Raw genomic sequence first — 15,930 nt, 5'->3', positions numbered from 1 at the left:
TTAAGAAACCTAGAATATTAGGCTGAAGTTTTCAGATTTTCCAATAACTGGTCACAAATACATTTGATGAAAATCAGGAGGTCAAGGGACATGAGGTTTCATTTAAAATGTTTCAAGTCGGACTTATTTTCAAAACCAAGCACAGCAACATTTGTTAAATCCAGCCCCATTTAAAATGTGTTCTCCAAGGATGAGTCAACTAAAATGAATCATCACTTTTGGAAAACACATTTAATCACTCCATATATAAATGCATATCTCCAGAAGCAGGAATTAACCATCTGTAATCCTAAAGTACATGCAGTATATTTTACTGGAATTCCTTTTCTGAAAGAGAAATTTAGAAGAGAAGAGATATTTAGGTTCAAAGTACAAATTTAAAGCACTCTTTCCCAAGAGCAAGGTTATAAATCTGTTTCAACTTCATATTAAAATCTTTCCACAGAAATATGATAAAGGCAAATTACTTTTAAAATAAAAATATTGATTATATCAAACTTCTCCTATTTTGATTTAGTTCTAATTACCGTCCCTCTCCCCAGTTATTTTAAGACAAGAAAATCAAAGAAAGTATCAACTTATCATTGATATTTATTGATATAAAAATCAATAAATAAATGCTTCTAAAGTGATTATTTTTAACACAAGTATTTTCCCTTTACAGTCTCTTAAGAATTCAAACAGTTATTAAAATCACAGAATAACATTGAAATAGCTGTTTCATTTCCTGCATGACTACCACAGATACAAGAATCAAGGGTTGCTTTGTATCTGCCTTTCATACAGACACATATATGTATCTGCGTACAAACATGTTTATCGTGACATATGGTAATGCTTAAATATTGTCGTTTTCATGTTTGTTTTATGGTCAAAACCACTATAGGAACAGATATTTTCATAAAAAGAACTTTCCAAACACGTGTGACTTAAAACAGAGAGAAAATACCTCATACATTTATTCTGAAATAATGTGGCTTGTAGCTATCAGAAAGTATTTGCTTGTTAGAACTATGAAAGAATTCAGTGGAATGAGAGGTAGATGTATACTGGTTCTTGAACTTGATAGTTGACGATTTTCTGCTTGTTTGTGGGCAGAGTGGCATTAGCCTTGTTCTCATTAAATTAATTTGTTTAAGATAAGAAGTCCTTGTTGTTCACATAAAAATTCAAGCTCCCTGAAATTCTTCAATATAAACTTTTCTGAACAACATAAAAATATTATAAAAACTAACTTTATTCTCTGAACAAAGCCTCCAGGATAGATTTTATAAGGTATTCAGGTGCTTAAACATGTGGATTGGAACATTCTGTGATTTACAGATTTTGTCTAAGTGTATTAATCACCTAAGTCCCATATGTTTCCATCTTTAAAAGCCTTTCAAATGAGAACACGTTGTTTACTAATATAAAAAAAACAAAAAAAAACACATGCTGAATGTTTAAAGTCCATGTGTAACATTACAGGGGTAAGGAGTATTTCTTACAGGTAGTCAGCACTATTCCTGTTAGCATAATCATATCTAGATATCAGTGGCTAACCCATTTTTCAAAAGACTTCATTTCTATTTCTTACTTCCTTTGAGCAGAAGAAGACCAGCAGCTTGTCACTACTGTATTAGGTGGGAGGCAGTATATGTCAGGATTATGAGTCAGTCATTAAGCCTGCTGGTCAGTTAAAAAAATTTAAAAAAAAATTAAACTCCAAAACAAACAAAAACTTGGCATCACAACTGGGGCAATTCTATGCAGAGAGAAAATGTATTAGACAATATACTTATAGATTCAAATTTATTTCCAGAATATGCTAATATTAAGACATCAAATTTCCTACCTTGCGGCAGAAAACTTCAAACACCTGCACCTTATACATTCCTTCTTCAGCAAACTGATTAATGTTTACTCTGGGATAGTTCTGCATTATTCCCATGCCCACCTTTGGAATTTGACTCTGTAAGGTATGTAATTGGGATATTTACAGGGCAACCATACTGATGAAGACCTCCTATGCTAAGCTCTAGAATGGCAAAGATGTCTGCTTTGGTTAAATGAGAGCAAGTATATAAATATATCCCAGCCCTTTGTCACAAAACTGTGTGGGAGTAGAGGAGTTTGTTAGACGAGGTGCTAGAAGTGACATGGAAGCTCTAACTACTTGCAGCTATGACACGTTATTCTTCATGGCATGGTGTTTCACTCAGACTGTTATAATGCACAGCAGAGATCATGCATATTATCAGTGCTGAACAGCACTGAGAGGGATTGCAGAGGTACAGGTCATTTTGGGGAAATTCCTCTGTCACAATCCAGGCACAGGTTTGCTGCTTTTTGTGGAATGAATCTGGCAGCACAAGCTAGGGGATAGTCAACTGGTTATTAACAACCAATAAAATTAATTCATTACAAGTCAAGACATATTTGTAAAGGCTTCCCAAGAAGGAGTCAGAATTCTGTGTGTAAAGTACTCACTAAATATTATTGAAGTACTTCTATCAGTCTTGGAGAAAGTGATCTAAACAAAGAACAGGCCAAATGTGCAAACAGTTGTATATGTATGGGTGTCAACACAACGCTTTGCACTGAGGAAGAAGGTTAATAAGATAAAGTAGAATCTACAGGGTCAGAAAGGGCATAAATATAAATCTTTAAATCAACCAGGCAGAACATAACGAAATAAGGCAGGAATATAAGGAGATCAGATAGAGGCACCAGTTTAAACACACACACATATAAACACAAGGGAATTTGTCAATTAGACAAATAAGGCAGTCTGGATTTCCTGAATAAGAAAATCTCAAGTTATAGCTATAAATAATTAAAGCCAGTTTTTATATATTTCAAAATTAGCTTATATGAACAAAACTTTAGATACGTTATTTCCACCAAAATTTGCTTCCTCACATATTTGCACAAAATGTAATAATTAATGAAATTAATGAGTAAATTAATTTTGCACCTCCCCTCAACTTTAAAATTATTGCAATGTTGAGATAACTTTTTCAATTTTTCTGCTTCTCTCTGTTGTCTTCTTTCCCCACATACAGCACACTTTCTGTTTATTTGTTGTTGTTGTTGTTTGCTTGTTTTTTCTTTGTTTTATATTATTTTTTAAATAAGCTTCTGACTGGGAGTCAAGAACAAAAAAACATGAAGTCAGACTTTAGCAGAATTAGAGAAATTATTTAGAGAAAAAATTCTCAAACATAATTATCAGATCAGAAAGCATTATTGTAGTGCCATTGCAACCAGCCCCATGTGAGGTCTTCTAGCAGCTGTTATCACCACTTTCATTCCAAATCTTATCTAGACGTCACCAATGCTAATATGCTTCTTTTAGAATACAATGGATAACAGGATACAAATCACACTGTAATCTTCCATGTTAGAGTGATAGTTTTAGCAATAATGATTGAGGTGCAGAGCACTTCCTGGGAAACTACTAACAGACGAGCTAAGGATCATGCCCCCTATCCATAATATCAATTTGTTAGTAACATCTATCTATCTATCTATAAACCACCTCAAACTTATTATCTTTAAATCAACAAACAAATAAACACAAAACATTAAGTTGCATTCAAGAAGGCCTTTCATCACATTGTGTCTAAAATTTTCACAGAACACTAAAGTGTACTTACCTTATAACTACTGGTAAATGATTCACAGTAGTACCACACAGAATTTTCATACCAAGAAAAAAATTGGCATTCCTGTTCAGTTTCTTTTAAAATTTTAGTGGGCAAAATACAACCATGTAAATCGAATTCAACCAGTGCACTTGTGGTTTTTTTATCATTTTACAAAAGACAGTGATATCAAAGGATCTGAACTAAACTTTCTAATTCGATCAGAAATTTAGTGGTCCAAGCAGAACAAAATATGTTCTTCAGAACGTGACCATTTTTTACCTCACTGAATACTTTGGGAACAACAATAAGCTAGGAATTTAAAACAATGTAGTTGCTGGCAAAGATGGTATGGGAAGGTCAGGATGAACATCAGACTTCAAACTGAAAACTAGAAAGCATTTATATCTTCATTAACAAATATATTTTTTTTTCAATAAGTCCTGTACCATCTAGGATTATTTTTTATAACATTCAGAATTGTTATCCAATGACTTCTAGGAAAACTTGGTATTAAAAAGAAAAAACATTTTTACAGATTTTAGGGAACAAACAAGCAAGTTAAAGACAAATAAAGGAGAGAGAAAATATACTGTTTTAGTAAGTGATTCTCTATCTAAAGCATTCTGGGATTTTGTTTCTTTGTGCTTTTTGGTGTCATTTGTTTGTCTGTTTGTTTTTCCCACTAGTCTTTACAAGGGACAAATCAAACCATACAGTTATAAATTCTGTTGGGAAGGAACTCCATGCATCATCCAGTCCTGTCTCTTGCTCAAAACAGTTCTAATCAGAGCAGATAGCTCAGGGCACGTCCAGTGGAGACTTGAACACCTACAAAAGCCTACAGTCTCTCTGAACAACCTGCTCTGGTATTTAATCACCCTCACAGTATCTCCCTCTCCCTCCTGTCCTTCCCCCCCTTATTTAATGTGAAGGCTGAGAGCTAACTGTGAGTCTGTCTGTGGAATGTCTTACTCCACCTTTCCTGTCCTTGGTACTGAATTCACCATCACGAAGATGGTATTCAGTGTCTATTGAATGGGAACATACAAGATGTCAGAGTAAAAAATCTTCACCAACTATGCTAGGAATGTTTCACAAGGAACTAAGTATTATACTTCAAAATGTAGAAAGAAAATATTGAAGAGAGAACTCTAAAAACAGAAAAGGAGGGATCGGGGAATCAAGAATGAATAGAGAACTTCTGTATCTTCAGCATCCTGGCAACATTAGCTAAGAGAAGTGATGACCGTTATGCAAAATTATGAACTGAGCATTATAGGACATCTGGTTATGTTCTGTGAGTTTTGTTGATATCCTGCTGTAGCTTGCGATTTTCTGGTGTCCTGGATATATTCAATACTGCAAATCAAGTTAGAAAGAATGAAGTTACCCAACATAGAAAAGTTCATCTCAAATTCCAGTCTTTAAAATAAAGAGAACATATAACTGCTACAGTGTAACTATTACTTAAATGTGTAAGGAGCAGCTGTATTTTCTATTTCAAATGACATTGGATCATTCCAGATAAAATAAACATTATTTCTGAATTTCTGAATTATTAGAAGTCAGGTTAAAAACAAGTTTAATGAAAGATAAAATGCAGCAACTATTTTTCTTTTCATCCTTATTAAATATATATAAAAATTTCCCTAATATACTGATATGTAAGCTACAATATGTTTCTTTTGTTAGAAAAAAATAAAAGATTCAATCCAAATAAAATGATAGAAACTACAAGGTTTAGTCATAGATCAGTTTAGAATATGATTGTACTAAGAAATAGATTCATTGATGTTATGAAAATACCATGTATTCAAATGATACTTGACAAAATGGAAAAAGTGTAAGATAGTCTGTGGCTAAGCGTGGTACATGTCTATTGAAATGGGAGGCCAAATGTGTCCTAAAGTTTAATTCTGAGATATTTCTAACTATTACTGGCCAGTTCCTGCTTGACTTGCTCAAGGAAGTGTACACAATGACTTTGTCAGAACTACCTTCATTAGAAAAGATGAATTATTTGTTCACTTACATATAATGACTGCCATCTATACTTCCACCTACTCATTTTATACATACATATATATGTGTGCATATACACACACTTGCATTGTCTGCTCGTTGCAAGCAGAATAAAAAGCATTTTCTGGGCAAATAGGGCTCTAAATATTAACTTAGAGAAAATAATTTGGAGATGTTGCTAAAATTGAAAAAGTTTCATAAGAGGAAAGAGAAAACAAAATTATCAGAACACAAGAAAACTCTATTAGGGATCAGCATATAAATTAAGGTATTTCCTGAAAACTGTCATTCTTGTGCCAAAGTTCAGACAAGAAATAGAGATCTCTCACTCTGCCAAAGTCTTTCTAGGCTGCTTGCCAGCACTATCGTAGCATTAAGGAAACTGAAACAGAACCAACTGATTAGAAAACTATAAGAAAAGAATCACAGAATGAATCACAGAATTACTGGGGTTGGAAATGAGCTCTGAAGATAATTTCATCCAATCCACCTGCCAAAACAGGTTCACGTAGAGCAGATTGCACAGAAACGCACCCAGGTGGGCTTTGAATATCCTCAGAGAAGGAAACTCCACAACCTCTCTGGGCAGCCTGTTTGAGTGCTCTGGCACCCTAGAAGAAAAAAAGTTTCTCCTCCAGTTTAGCTGGAGCCTCCTATGCTTCAGTCTGTGCCCATTGCCACACATCCTATTGTTGGGCACCACCAAAGAGAGTCTGGTTTCATCCTCTTGACACTCACCCTTGAGATATTTCTAAGCATTGGGAAGGTCGCCTCTCAGCCTTCTCTTCTCCAGGTGGAACAGACCCAGCTCTCTCAGTCTCTCCTCATAAAAAAGATGCTCCAGAACCCTAACCATCTTGGTAGCCCTATATTGGACTCCCTCCAGTAATTCCTCATCCTTCTTAAGCTGGGGAGCCCAGAACTGGACACGGTACTCCAGATGTGGTCTCATCAGGGCAGAGTAGAGGTGGAGGGGATAACCTCCCTCGACCTACTGGTTGACCTCTTCCTAATATATCCCATGATACCATTGGCCTTCTTGGCCACAAGGGCACATTGCTAGCTCATGTTCAACCTGTTGTCCACTAGGACTCCCAGGTCCTTCTCTGCAATATTGCTTTCCACCAGGTCAGGCACCTTACTGGTACCTGGGTAATTGCTCCTGAGGTGAAGGACCCTACATTTGCCCTTGTTGAATTTCATTAGGTTCTTCTCTGACCAGTCCTCCAGTCTGTCCAGATCTCACTGAATAGCAGCACAGACTTCTGGTGCATCAACCAGTCTTCCTAATTTTGTATTATCAGCAAACTTGTTGAGGGTACACTCGGTCTCTTCATCCAGGTCTTTAATGAATAGGTAGAACAAGACTGGATCCAGTGGAAAAGAATACACAATTGTTTCATTTCTTATTATAATACCTGTTTATAAGAATAGCTGTGTATTGTAATGACCACCGGAAGGATCTTTAATGTTGTTTCATCAAGGAATTTTCTCTACAGAGGCTTCAACAAAGGTGATGCTTATGAAAAATGCAACAGAATGTACCTCTCGCTATATATGCCCTTTTCTCCATGTATGTAAGACATGACCACAGTCCTGTGGAACACTAGCTGTGAGACTGCAAAGCAGTGTTTTGACTTATGGTTACTGGATTGCACATTATTAATACTAAATGGCTCATTTAAATTGTTAGGATGTTTTGTATTAGGCTCTCAAAATAACAGTTAATAAAAACCCTTAACAGAATTACAATTTGCTTATTAATTCTTAAAACAAACAACAAAACAAAATCAAACCAACCAAACAAAAAACCCCAAGACTGATCACTAATTATTCCCAACAGGAAAAAAAGAAATAAAATCATAACTCTAAAACATAGTCCTGTACCTCCTCCAGACACATCTGATAGGAGAAAATTAGCAAGATGAACATGCGTGAATGTCATGGTAAACTGATCTCTAGTCACTGTTCTTGGCACCTGCATGAATTATAGCAAAAAAATATTTTAATTTACAGCAACAGAGGAAAACTGGAGCCATGGGGGAGGAAACTTTCTAACTTTAAGAATATGTAACCACAAACTTCTACAAACTGCACAGTAGACTTGATTGTAATTCAAGGTCCAAAGTGTTAAAATCACTTAGCAGAAACAAATGAACTTACATGTTCCCCATTCCAGGTAAGCTCAGCAAATGAGTCAACTCTTGATTTTCTCCTTACCTTCAATAACAACTATAATGACACTGAAATCTATTGTTATGTGATGGCACTTTGCAGAAGAAAAAAGTTGCACACCATCTTTTCCAAACATTTGTATTTTTATGACCCCAAATTACAAAGCACACTTTTTTATGCATGCATTTCCCAAATTTTACAGCTTTCTCTTAAATTCTGATACATGCAAATCAATTAATCCTTTAATAATTTTCAAGTTACTTGGAAAGTACAAGAGAAAATGTTAAAAATACTAATGCCACATGTATTTGCTGCAAATTCAGAGACTGAAAACAGAACCATTTTATCAATGACACTGTTAAGAGCTGTAGAATTACTCTGCAACAGGGTCTTAGAGATGCATTGTATTTCAGTAAAACAAACTTTAGTCAAACTCTTTGTTAGTATGGAACCAAACCTTTTGAAGACTACAGGTATATACTTAGTAACCTTCAACATAGACTGGGCTGTCTACCAGGTATGAGAATCTGTGATCTTTACCACAGTAATACAAATGAAAGCTGCTGTGCAAAACTTAGGAGCTGAACTGTTGCTGTCCCTGGGATGCATATACTTCCCCTGAAACATTTAGGTAAAGTCCTACTTGCTTCTGTACCATTGTAAAACCAGGACAATTTTACTTGTGGAATCAAGCTTAGAAAATATGCTGTCTACATGATACAAAGAAAAACCCTCTGTGTCAGATTCTGTTGTAGTTTACAGTAAGGGAAAGTCTGAAATACATCAAAATAGGAAGCATGGCCTATAACAGTCATAAAGCTGTGGTAGATATCTTAGTAACAAGATAGCTAAGCAGGGAAGAATATTTCCTTTCTTCCTAGGTTCCCCAAAATTTCCCAATGGGAAATGCAAATGTTTCTCAGACACGAAAGTTACAAGCATTTGCATAACATGAACTCAAGAGGCTGTAAAAAGAAGCAAAGATAAACCTTCTGTGATCACACTTGCCTCTCCAGCTCTGACTCACATACAAAACAACGGTCAACATCCAGCTGTTCTAAATTATGCTTGGTACCTTCATTGACTTGGAAAGAACAGTTAATTGCTTCATTTAGCCTTTCACTTAATTCAGTATATTACTCTGCACTTCAGCTGCCACTCAAATGAAGACGTGGTTCTGAGGGTAAACGCACTTAAGTATATTGCATAAATGTTCAGTTATTTCCCTCTGTGTAAAGCAGTAACTTGTCTTTGAATTTAAAAATAGCCACCTTGCCAGTAGAATTGGAGAAAAACCTCTGATTTTCACACATCCACCTGTAGGACTGGACATGTTCTAATGTTCTTCATGAAGTAAGTCCCAGGAGAAAAATGAATTCATTTCCCCTGGCAAAAATGTCAGAATATTTAGTTCAGAGTGGTTTTGTGATATTCTTGCACTTCTTTCTCAGGTACTGGCTCCCACATAACCATAAACAGTTTATTTGCCTCTTGAAAGTGATCGTCATTAGTTTAAGCCACCAGTTTAATTTATCTTATTATAGTTGCTGTTTAAGAAAAACAAGTCATTTTTGCAATCAGTGGGAAAAACACTGCTGTTTCATTTTGTGGGACACTGAACAGGCTGTAAAAAGCAGAAATATACAGGGTGTTTCAAAAAGATGGATCCAATTTTATGGTGGCAACATGTTACAACTACACAAAAATTTACAAAAGGTTTAATAGTTACAAAGTTTTAGTAACCTTTTTATAAATGTTCCATGTTCCCTCCTCTTGCTGTATGGACAACATCTAGTTGAATTCATATATAGTGATTCCAAATCACCCTGTATTATCACAGTTTTCAAGTGACAGAGGTAGTGCAAACCAGTCTGCTCACAATTTGAAAACTAAGAACAGGTTCGTACCAGTAAAAAAGGAAACATTGGAATTTAGAAATAAAGTTTATAAGGTGTGAGTGTAAAATGAGAGTTTACTCTGACTCTAAAAACGATTCATCTCATTTTGTACTTCAAAAATTAGGCCTTTTAACAAGTTATTTTTTTCACTGTTCTACTTCTTTTACAGGGTAAAATGTCACACTTTTTCATAGGCACTCTAACTTGTTCAGAGAGAATTCAGTAATAGGTATTCCACTATCTTACAGTCCAAAATTTCAGTGTCTTTATTAGAAAGTGATTGCCAATACTAAACAGGGAGAAATTTGCTGTAGTGTAAACCCACTAGATCTTCTGTCCACAGTCAGCATGGATTACTCTCATTTCCAGCTACTTTTCATGTGTTGAAAGCTTTCATTGTTCCCCTATTTCCATCCCTCATTCTTCTACTCTTTTCAATATCAATTGTTTAAGCTCTTTCTGAAATGTCATTTTTCTAAACCGTCTTTCTTCTCATTGCTATTCTATGTTATGGTTAATTTTTGAAGTCGAATTTAAAATTTCCTTATAAAAATTCAGTAATCCTGAACAAAATACAACATTGTATTTCAGATAGAAAAAAAATGCCCTTTGATCTGAAATTATTTTTTCAACTGTGATTTTAGTACGAAGAGTACAGACAAGAGGAAGTAGGAAGAGAGAAAAATTTATTTTAATTTGACCAAAGTAAACTTCTCCTTTTTGATTTTGTAGCTAAAGAAATAACTTGGAAGATCAATAATTTTTTTATCTCTGCATAAAAAATCTGTTCACTCATGTTTTGTGTCTTTCAAAATCTGGAAGCTTAGCACAAACTCAAAGGTGAAAATGTAAACCCTTTCAATAAGCTCAATATCCTACTATCAACAGATGCACAATCTACACTTACAAAATAACTTATTCACAAAAAATTAGTTTTACAAGATTGCCATGTACACATCTAAAAACTACTTTTGAAAATGTCAATCAATTTATAAATGTTTTGTCAACATCCTCAAAGTACTTCAGGGCTATTTCCTACATCATATTCTGCTTTGTCAGATACAATGTTAAGTAACTGTCAAGTCATTCTAACAACACAGCTATTATTTTATTATTCAGATGGTTCTGTCTGTATTTAACATTATGATTTTCCATCTAACTTCTCTGTGTTTCATTACCTTTCCTTTTTCTTATTTAAAGCAACTGTATTAAACACAGTACTGGGTCTTACAAGGACAAAAGACAACATACCACGTTTTCAATCATATTTGCTTAAATATATATCCTTGCTCATATTAGTCTCCTGGTCAACACATTCCAGGTACCCAGATCTCCCAATATTTGTAATTTGGATCAGGAATTTAAGAAAGAGATAAATCAACATAATATATATTATAGTAAAAAGTGAAGATAGGAGAGAAAAATGTCACTGTATATGACTCAGACTGATGATTTTCAACTCTTCCTGCTGTGTTTGAGAAGTGACAATGTTGATGCATGACAAGGTACAAATAATCATTACTAGCAGTGATGTCTTTCTCATTCCCATAAAAATGCCTGTGTGTGTTTTAGTAGGCGAAACAAGCAAACAAGCAAACACACACCAACCAAATAACCAACCAAAATCAAACAACACAAAACCCCCAAACCAAACAAACCAACAAAACAACCTGTTTGAAAATCTCTCTAACATTATTATTTGGTTTAATAACAGCATTAATGCTGAGTATCATCCTACAGTAAAAGCTTTTTCAGCACTTACAATACATGAATGTGTTGATCCTAAATAGAATGAAGAGCAAATAGTCTCTACAACTGAATTTTAATAACTAAAATGTCTGTGGACAGAAAGTGGAAAACACAAATGGACTTAACTTACTGTTACCCAACTCATTACATCATCATCGATTGTACATTAACTAGAAAATATGAGTATATCGTTTAGGTCATATTATCTGAATGGGAACATACAGCAAAATGATACATCACATTTAATTAACATCACATTTATGTTGTGATAATATCAATTGAGGAAGGTGCATCTCTACCTATACAGGATTGAAGTCCAAATGAAACTGAAGTCTAAATGGAACTGAAGTTCCATTTTGTAGATTTATTTTTAAAATGAATTAATGAAAACAAATATATCCTTGTAAACTCAACCATGCTAGGCTGTTCCAGGCAGTTATAAAAACCTTTTGATACTGGCACTTGCTGAGTTCTTGATAAAAAAAGGAAGGCAGGACTATTTCCCAAAAAAGCTCAGAGGAGAAGAATTCTGAATATCTTATTTTCTATGCAATTCTCAAAAGCACTAGTATTTAAATCATTACTTTCAGCACCTATGATCGTAAACAATAAATTCACTGCAAAATCATCAAGTTCATCCTAAAGACTCTTTTTGCATAATACTTTCAAACTAAAAGTTAAAACTTTGCAAAAGCTCACTCAGAAATCAAAGGTCAATCAGAGAGCTGTGGTATTAAAAAAAACATAGCTTAGCATCCTAGGCTTGTATTTGGAAATCCTGCAGTTTCGTATTAAATCCCAGATTGCTTGAACTACCTGAATGAATCATTTGACCGTGGTAGGGTTAAGTCCCATCTCCTGTCAATGACAGACTTTCAACTTCAAGTGCAGTTTTGTGAACAAATACTTTAAAGATTTCTGTTTGTTCAAATAATGTGGTAATGTTAACATGACAGAGGCTTTTTAACTAAGAAGGAGTAAAGCTTTTCTTCTGCTATTAGTAAAGTTATTCCAAGTTTTATGGGTTTTTTGGGTTTTATATACAATTAAACTAATTCACTGCAGAGTTTTAATGCTCTGTGAGTCATAGTTAATTGCCAATGAACATTCACTTTTGGAATATGTAGTCCAAATACAGCCCTCACACAATGAAACACTTATGTTCATAGCAGCTTTGTTTCATATTCAAAAAGATTTCCACAGAAAAATGTTCAAATTAGATGTACTTAACACACACACATAAAAAATAATCTAAGCAGGAGAATTAATAATCTCAGTGAAAAGCATTGAGGTTCAGACATTCTTAAAACATTTATATGAGAATTTGCTAATTATCTAGTTTTAAGATCCTCTTTTTTTTGTCCTTTAATTTGAACACTGAAGCCATGCAGACAATTGTGTGCAGTGTACTGAAGACAACTGTGTGCTGAATACAGTATGTATTTCAGTAACTATATAATAAATTGTCTGAACATGCATTCTTACCAAGTTCCTAATTTATCATTTCAATACTATACACAGTGTTGTATTAGGTTGGTGCAAAAGTAATTGTGTTTTTTAACTGTGAATTTTAAATCTTTATAACAAGGTTCAAACACATATTTATTAATCAAAATAGGAACCATTACAATCAACACATATTTGACAATGAGAAATAAGTTTGTTTATTCCTGTAGTGCAAAAGTCTGTGCTTCAGGATACAACAAACTCTTCAAAGCATTTTCTACATCCTGCTGGTTGTGGAAGCATTTCCCCTGCAAAAAGTTGTCGAGATGCTTGAAGAAGTGGCAGTCAGTTGGCAAGAGATCAGGTGAATACGGCATATGAGACAAAACTTCATAGCTCAATTTGTTCAACTTTTGAAGATTTTGTTGTTTGATGTGTGGTCAGGCATTGTTGTGGAGAAGAATTGGACCATTTCTGCTGAACAATGCCAGCTGTAGGTGTTGCAGTTTTCGGTGAATCTCACTGACTCGCAGAGTGTACTTCTCAGATGTAATGGTTTTGCTGGGATTCAGAAAGCCATAATGGATCAGGCTGGCAGAAGAGCACTAAACAGTGACTGATATTTTTGGGTGCAAGTTTGGCTTTGGGAAGTGCTTTGGAGGTTCTTCTAGGTCCAACAGTGAGATGGTCATCACTGGTGGTTGTATAAAATCAATTTCTCATTGCACATCACAATCCAGTCTAGAAATAGTTGTTGTTGCATAGAAGAAAAGATGACACTTCAAAACAATGATTTTTTTATTTTCAGTCAGCTCCTGAGGCACACACTTATTGAGGTTTTTCTCCTTTCTAATTTGCTTCAAGTGCTGAACGAACATAGAATGGTCAACATTGAGTTCTTTGGCAACTTCTCATGTAGTTATAAGAGGATCAGCTTTGATGACTGCTCTCAGTTGGTCGTTGTCATCTTCCAATGGCCAGCCACTATACTCCTCAACTTCAAAGCTCTCATCTCCTTTGTGAAATTTCTTGAACCACCACAGTACTGGATGTTCATTGGCAGTTCCTGGGACAAATGCATTGTTGATGCTGCGAGTTGTCTCCACTGCTTTACAACCCATTTTGAACTCAAATAAGAAAATTGCTCAAATTTGCTTTTTGTCTAACATCATCTCCATAGCCTAAAATAAATATAAAATAAACAGCAAGTAATAAGTCAGTAGGAAGTAAAAACAAAACCAAAAATCAAACAAAACAGAACCAAAAACCAGAAAACAAACAAAAAAAAGCAACAAAAAACCAAACACAGAACAAGAAAAGTGCATTAAAATTCTGTATAGCATAACCACAATTATTTAAGAATGTATTCCAATATCAAATGGCAAATTTCAGCAATGCAAAAACCACAATTCCTTTTGCACCAAGCTAATAGAAACCTAACAGAAGACCTAGAAATAATTTACAAACCACTTAATATCTACCTGAAGATTTAAATAGTCTATAGTTCTTGTATAAAACTTTTGTACAGAGAACTATTTCATCTGCTGAGATAAAGAAGACTTCTTATTATAAGTTAGTTACAGGCTACATGTTGAATAATACCTATATCTGAATGATGTGCATATAAAGTAATTATATTCTAATAATCAGTAACCACGCCTAGAACATCTGTGTTTTTATATCTTTCATAATCAGCTTTCTGAAGCTCCACATCAGTTTTGTAGTTTCAGCTTTCTGCACAATTAAAGTAAAAAAAAAAAAAAAAAAAGTGTTATTCTCAATTTTTTTCCAATCCACATACACATTTAGCAAGATTAAGTAAATGTCCAAGCACTTAATTTTCAGGGCTTTGTCCCAATCCTGAATGGACATTGCGCCTTGTCAGAAGTATTGTGTTTCACTGAAGTGTAGTATGGTAAGAATAACCAGCAATAAACTGCAACTGCATCTTGCTATGGAATCATAATCTCCACATAGCATGCAGCATTTCAACAACTGAGTCAAAAAGCCAAATTTACCATCTTAAGATGCAATAATTTCACTCTTTAACCCCTTGAAAGCTACCCCTAAGTGTATAACATAAGAACAGGTAAATTTTGGGGGCAAAAAGATCAAACGAGGAGTTACAAAACTTTATTCTCATTAACCTGTTAATTGTGTAATTCAAGGCTTTTTAATCTTCATGAATCATAATTAGGAAATAATATGTTCAAACCATGTAGACATTAATATATCTAATAAGCAGTATTGCTTATGAAAATAAGAGAGATTAAGATGATAATACTGCACTATTTTAAGATGAATTTGAGGGAATTTCACTATGAAATTGCTGAGATATTCCAGAGGATCTAAATACTGCACTGACAAATTGAGTTGTCTTTGTGGCCAGCTATCTGAAACATTTTATGCCCATTCCAGTTTTATTTAGTGAAATATGTTGACATGCTTTCTATTTTACTAACTAGCTAATAGACGGTAATAAAAACAACAAATAGCAATGAACAAGGTTCAAGAAATTTCTACACTTACAAAGAAAAAAAAGGCATTAAAGTCTGGGAAATTCTATAATGAAATGTAGCATCAAGACACAAGTTGGAAGATTTTCTTCCATTCAGTACTCAAAGAAATAATGAGGCAGCATTAAAATTCAATTCTTGTTCCTGCATCTGCATGCATAAAAAAGGACATTAGTCAGTCATCATTGAAAGTATAGATGGACAGACCATCATTAAGCAGTTGTGTTAAACTTTGTGAAATATATCTCAGCAAGCATTAATAATAGGAGAAATATTTACTTGAGATCATTGAGTCACAAGGGACTGGCTAAATATGATGACACATTCTTGGCATGACTGAGAAATTCAGTTTTGGCCTGGTTGAAGACTAACATATGTGTCCTGCAAGTCCAGCTAATGAGTCAGGACAGTTATTAAACTTGGCCAAATTAACATGGCATGAATACGAGAATCTGTACATGCAGTGACAGAGATGAAAGTAGGTCACATTCTCAG

At 34.4% G+C, this 15,930-nt stretch overlaps 1 protein-coding gene across 35 annotated transcripts in view; it reads right to left on the bottom strand.

The window, feature by feature from the left end:
* The window catches only part of LRRC4C (leucine rich repeat containing 4C), a 611,011-nt gene that overhangs the window by 135,763 nt on the left and 459,318 nt on the right, over positions 1 to 15,930 (bottom strand). Inside the window, exon 5 of one of the 35 annotated variants that reach the window (XR_010473035.1) lies at positions 11,408 to 14,100. The exons of the other annotated variants lie outside the window; for them this stretch is intronic. The gene's annotated coding sequence lies outside the window, so the exon portion shown is untranslated. Of the gene's footprint in view, positions 1 to 11,407; positions 14,101 to 15,930 lie in introns of those variants that run through there. 35 annotated transcript variants of the gene reach the window in all.

This window comes from Columba livia, chromosome 5, assembly GCF_036013475.1.
Source record: "Columba livia isolate bColLiv1 breed racing homer chromosome 5, bColLiv1.pat.W.v2, whole genome shotgun sequence".
NCBI lineage: Eukaryota > Metazoa > Chordata > Aves > Columbiformes > Columbidae > Columba > Columba livia.
The sequence above is the reverse complement of the archived record's forward strand: the minus strand, read 5'-3'. Positions and strand labels throughout refer to the sequence as shown.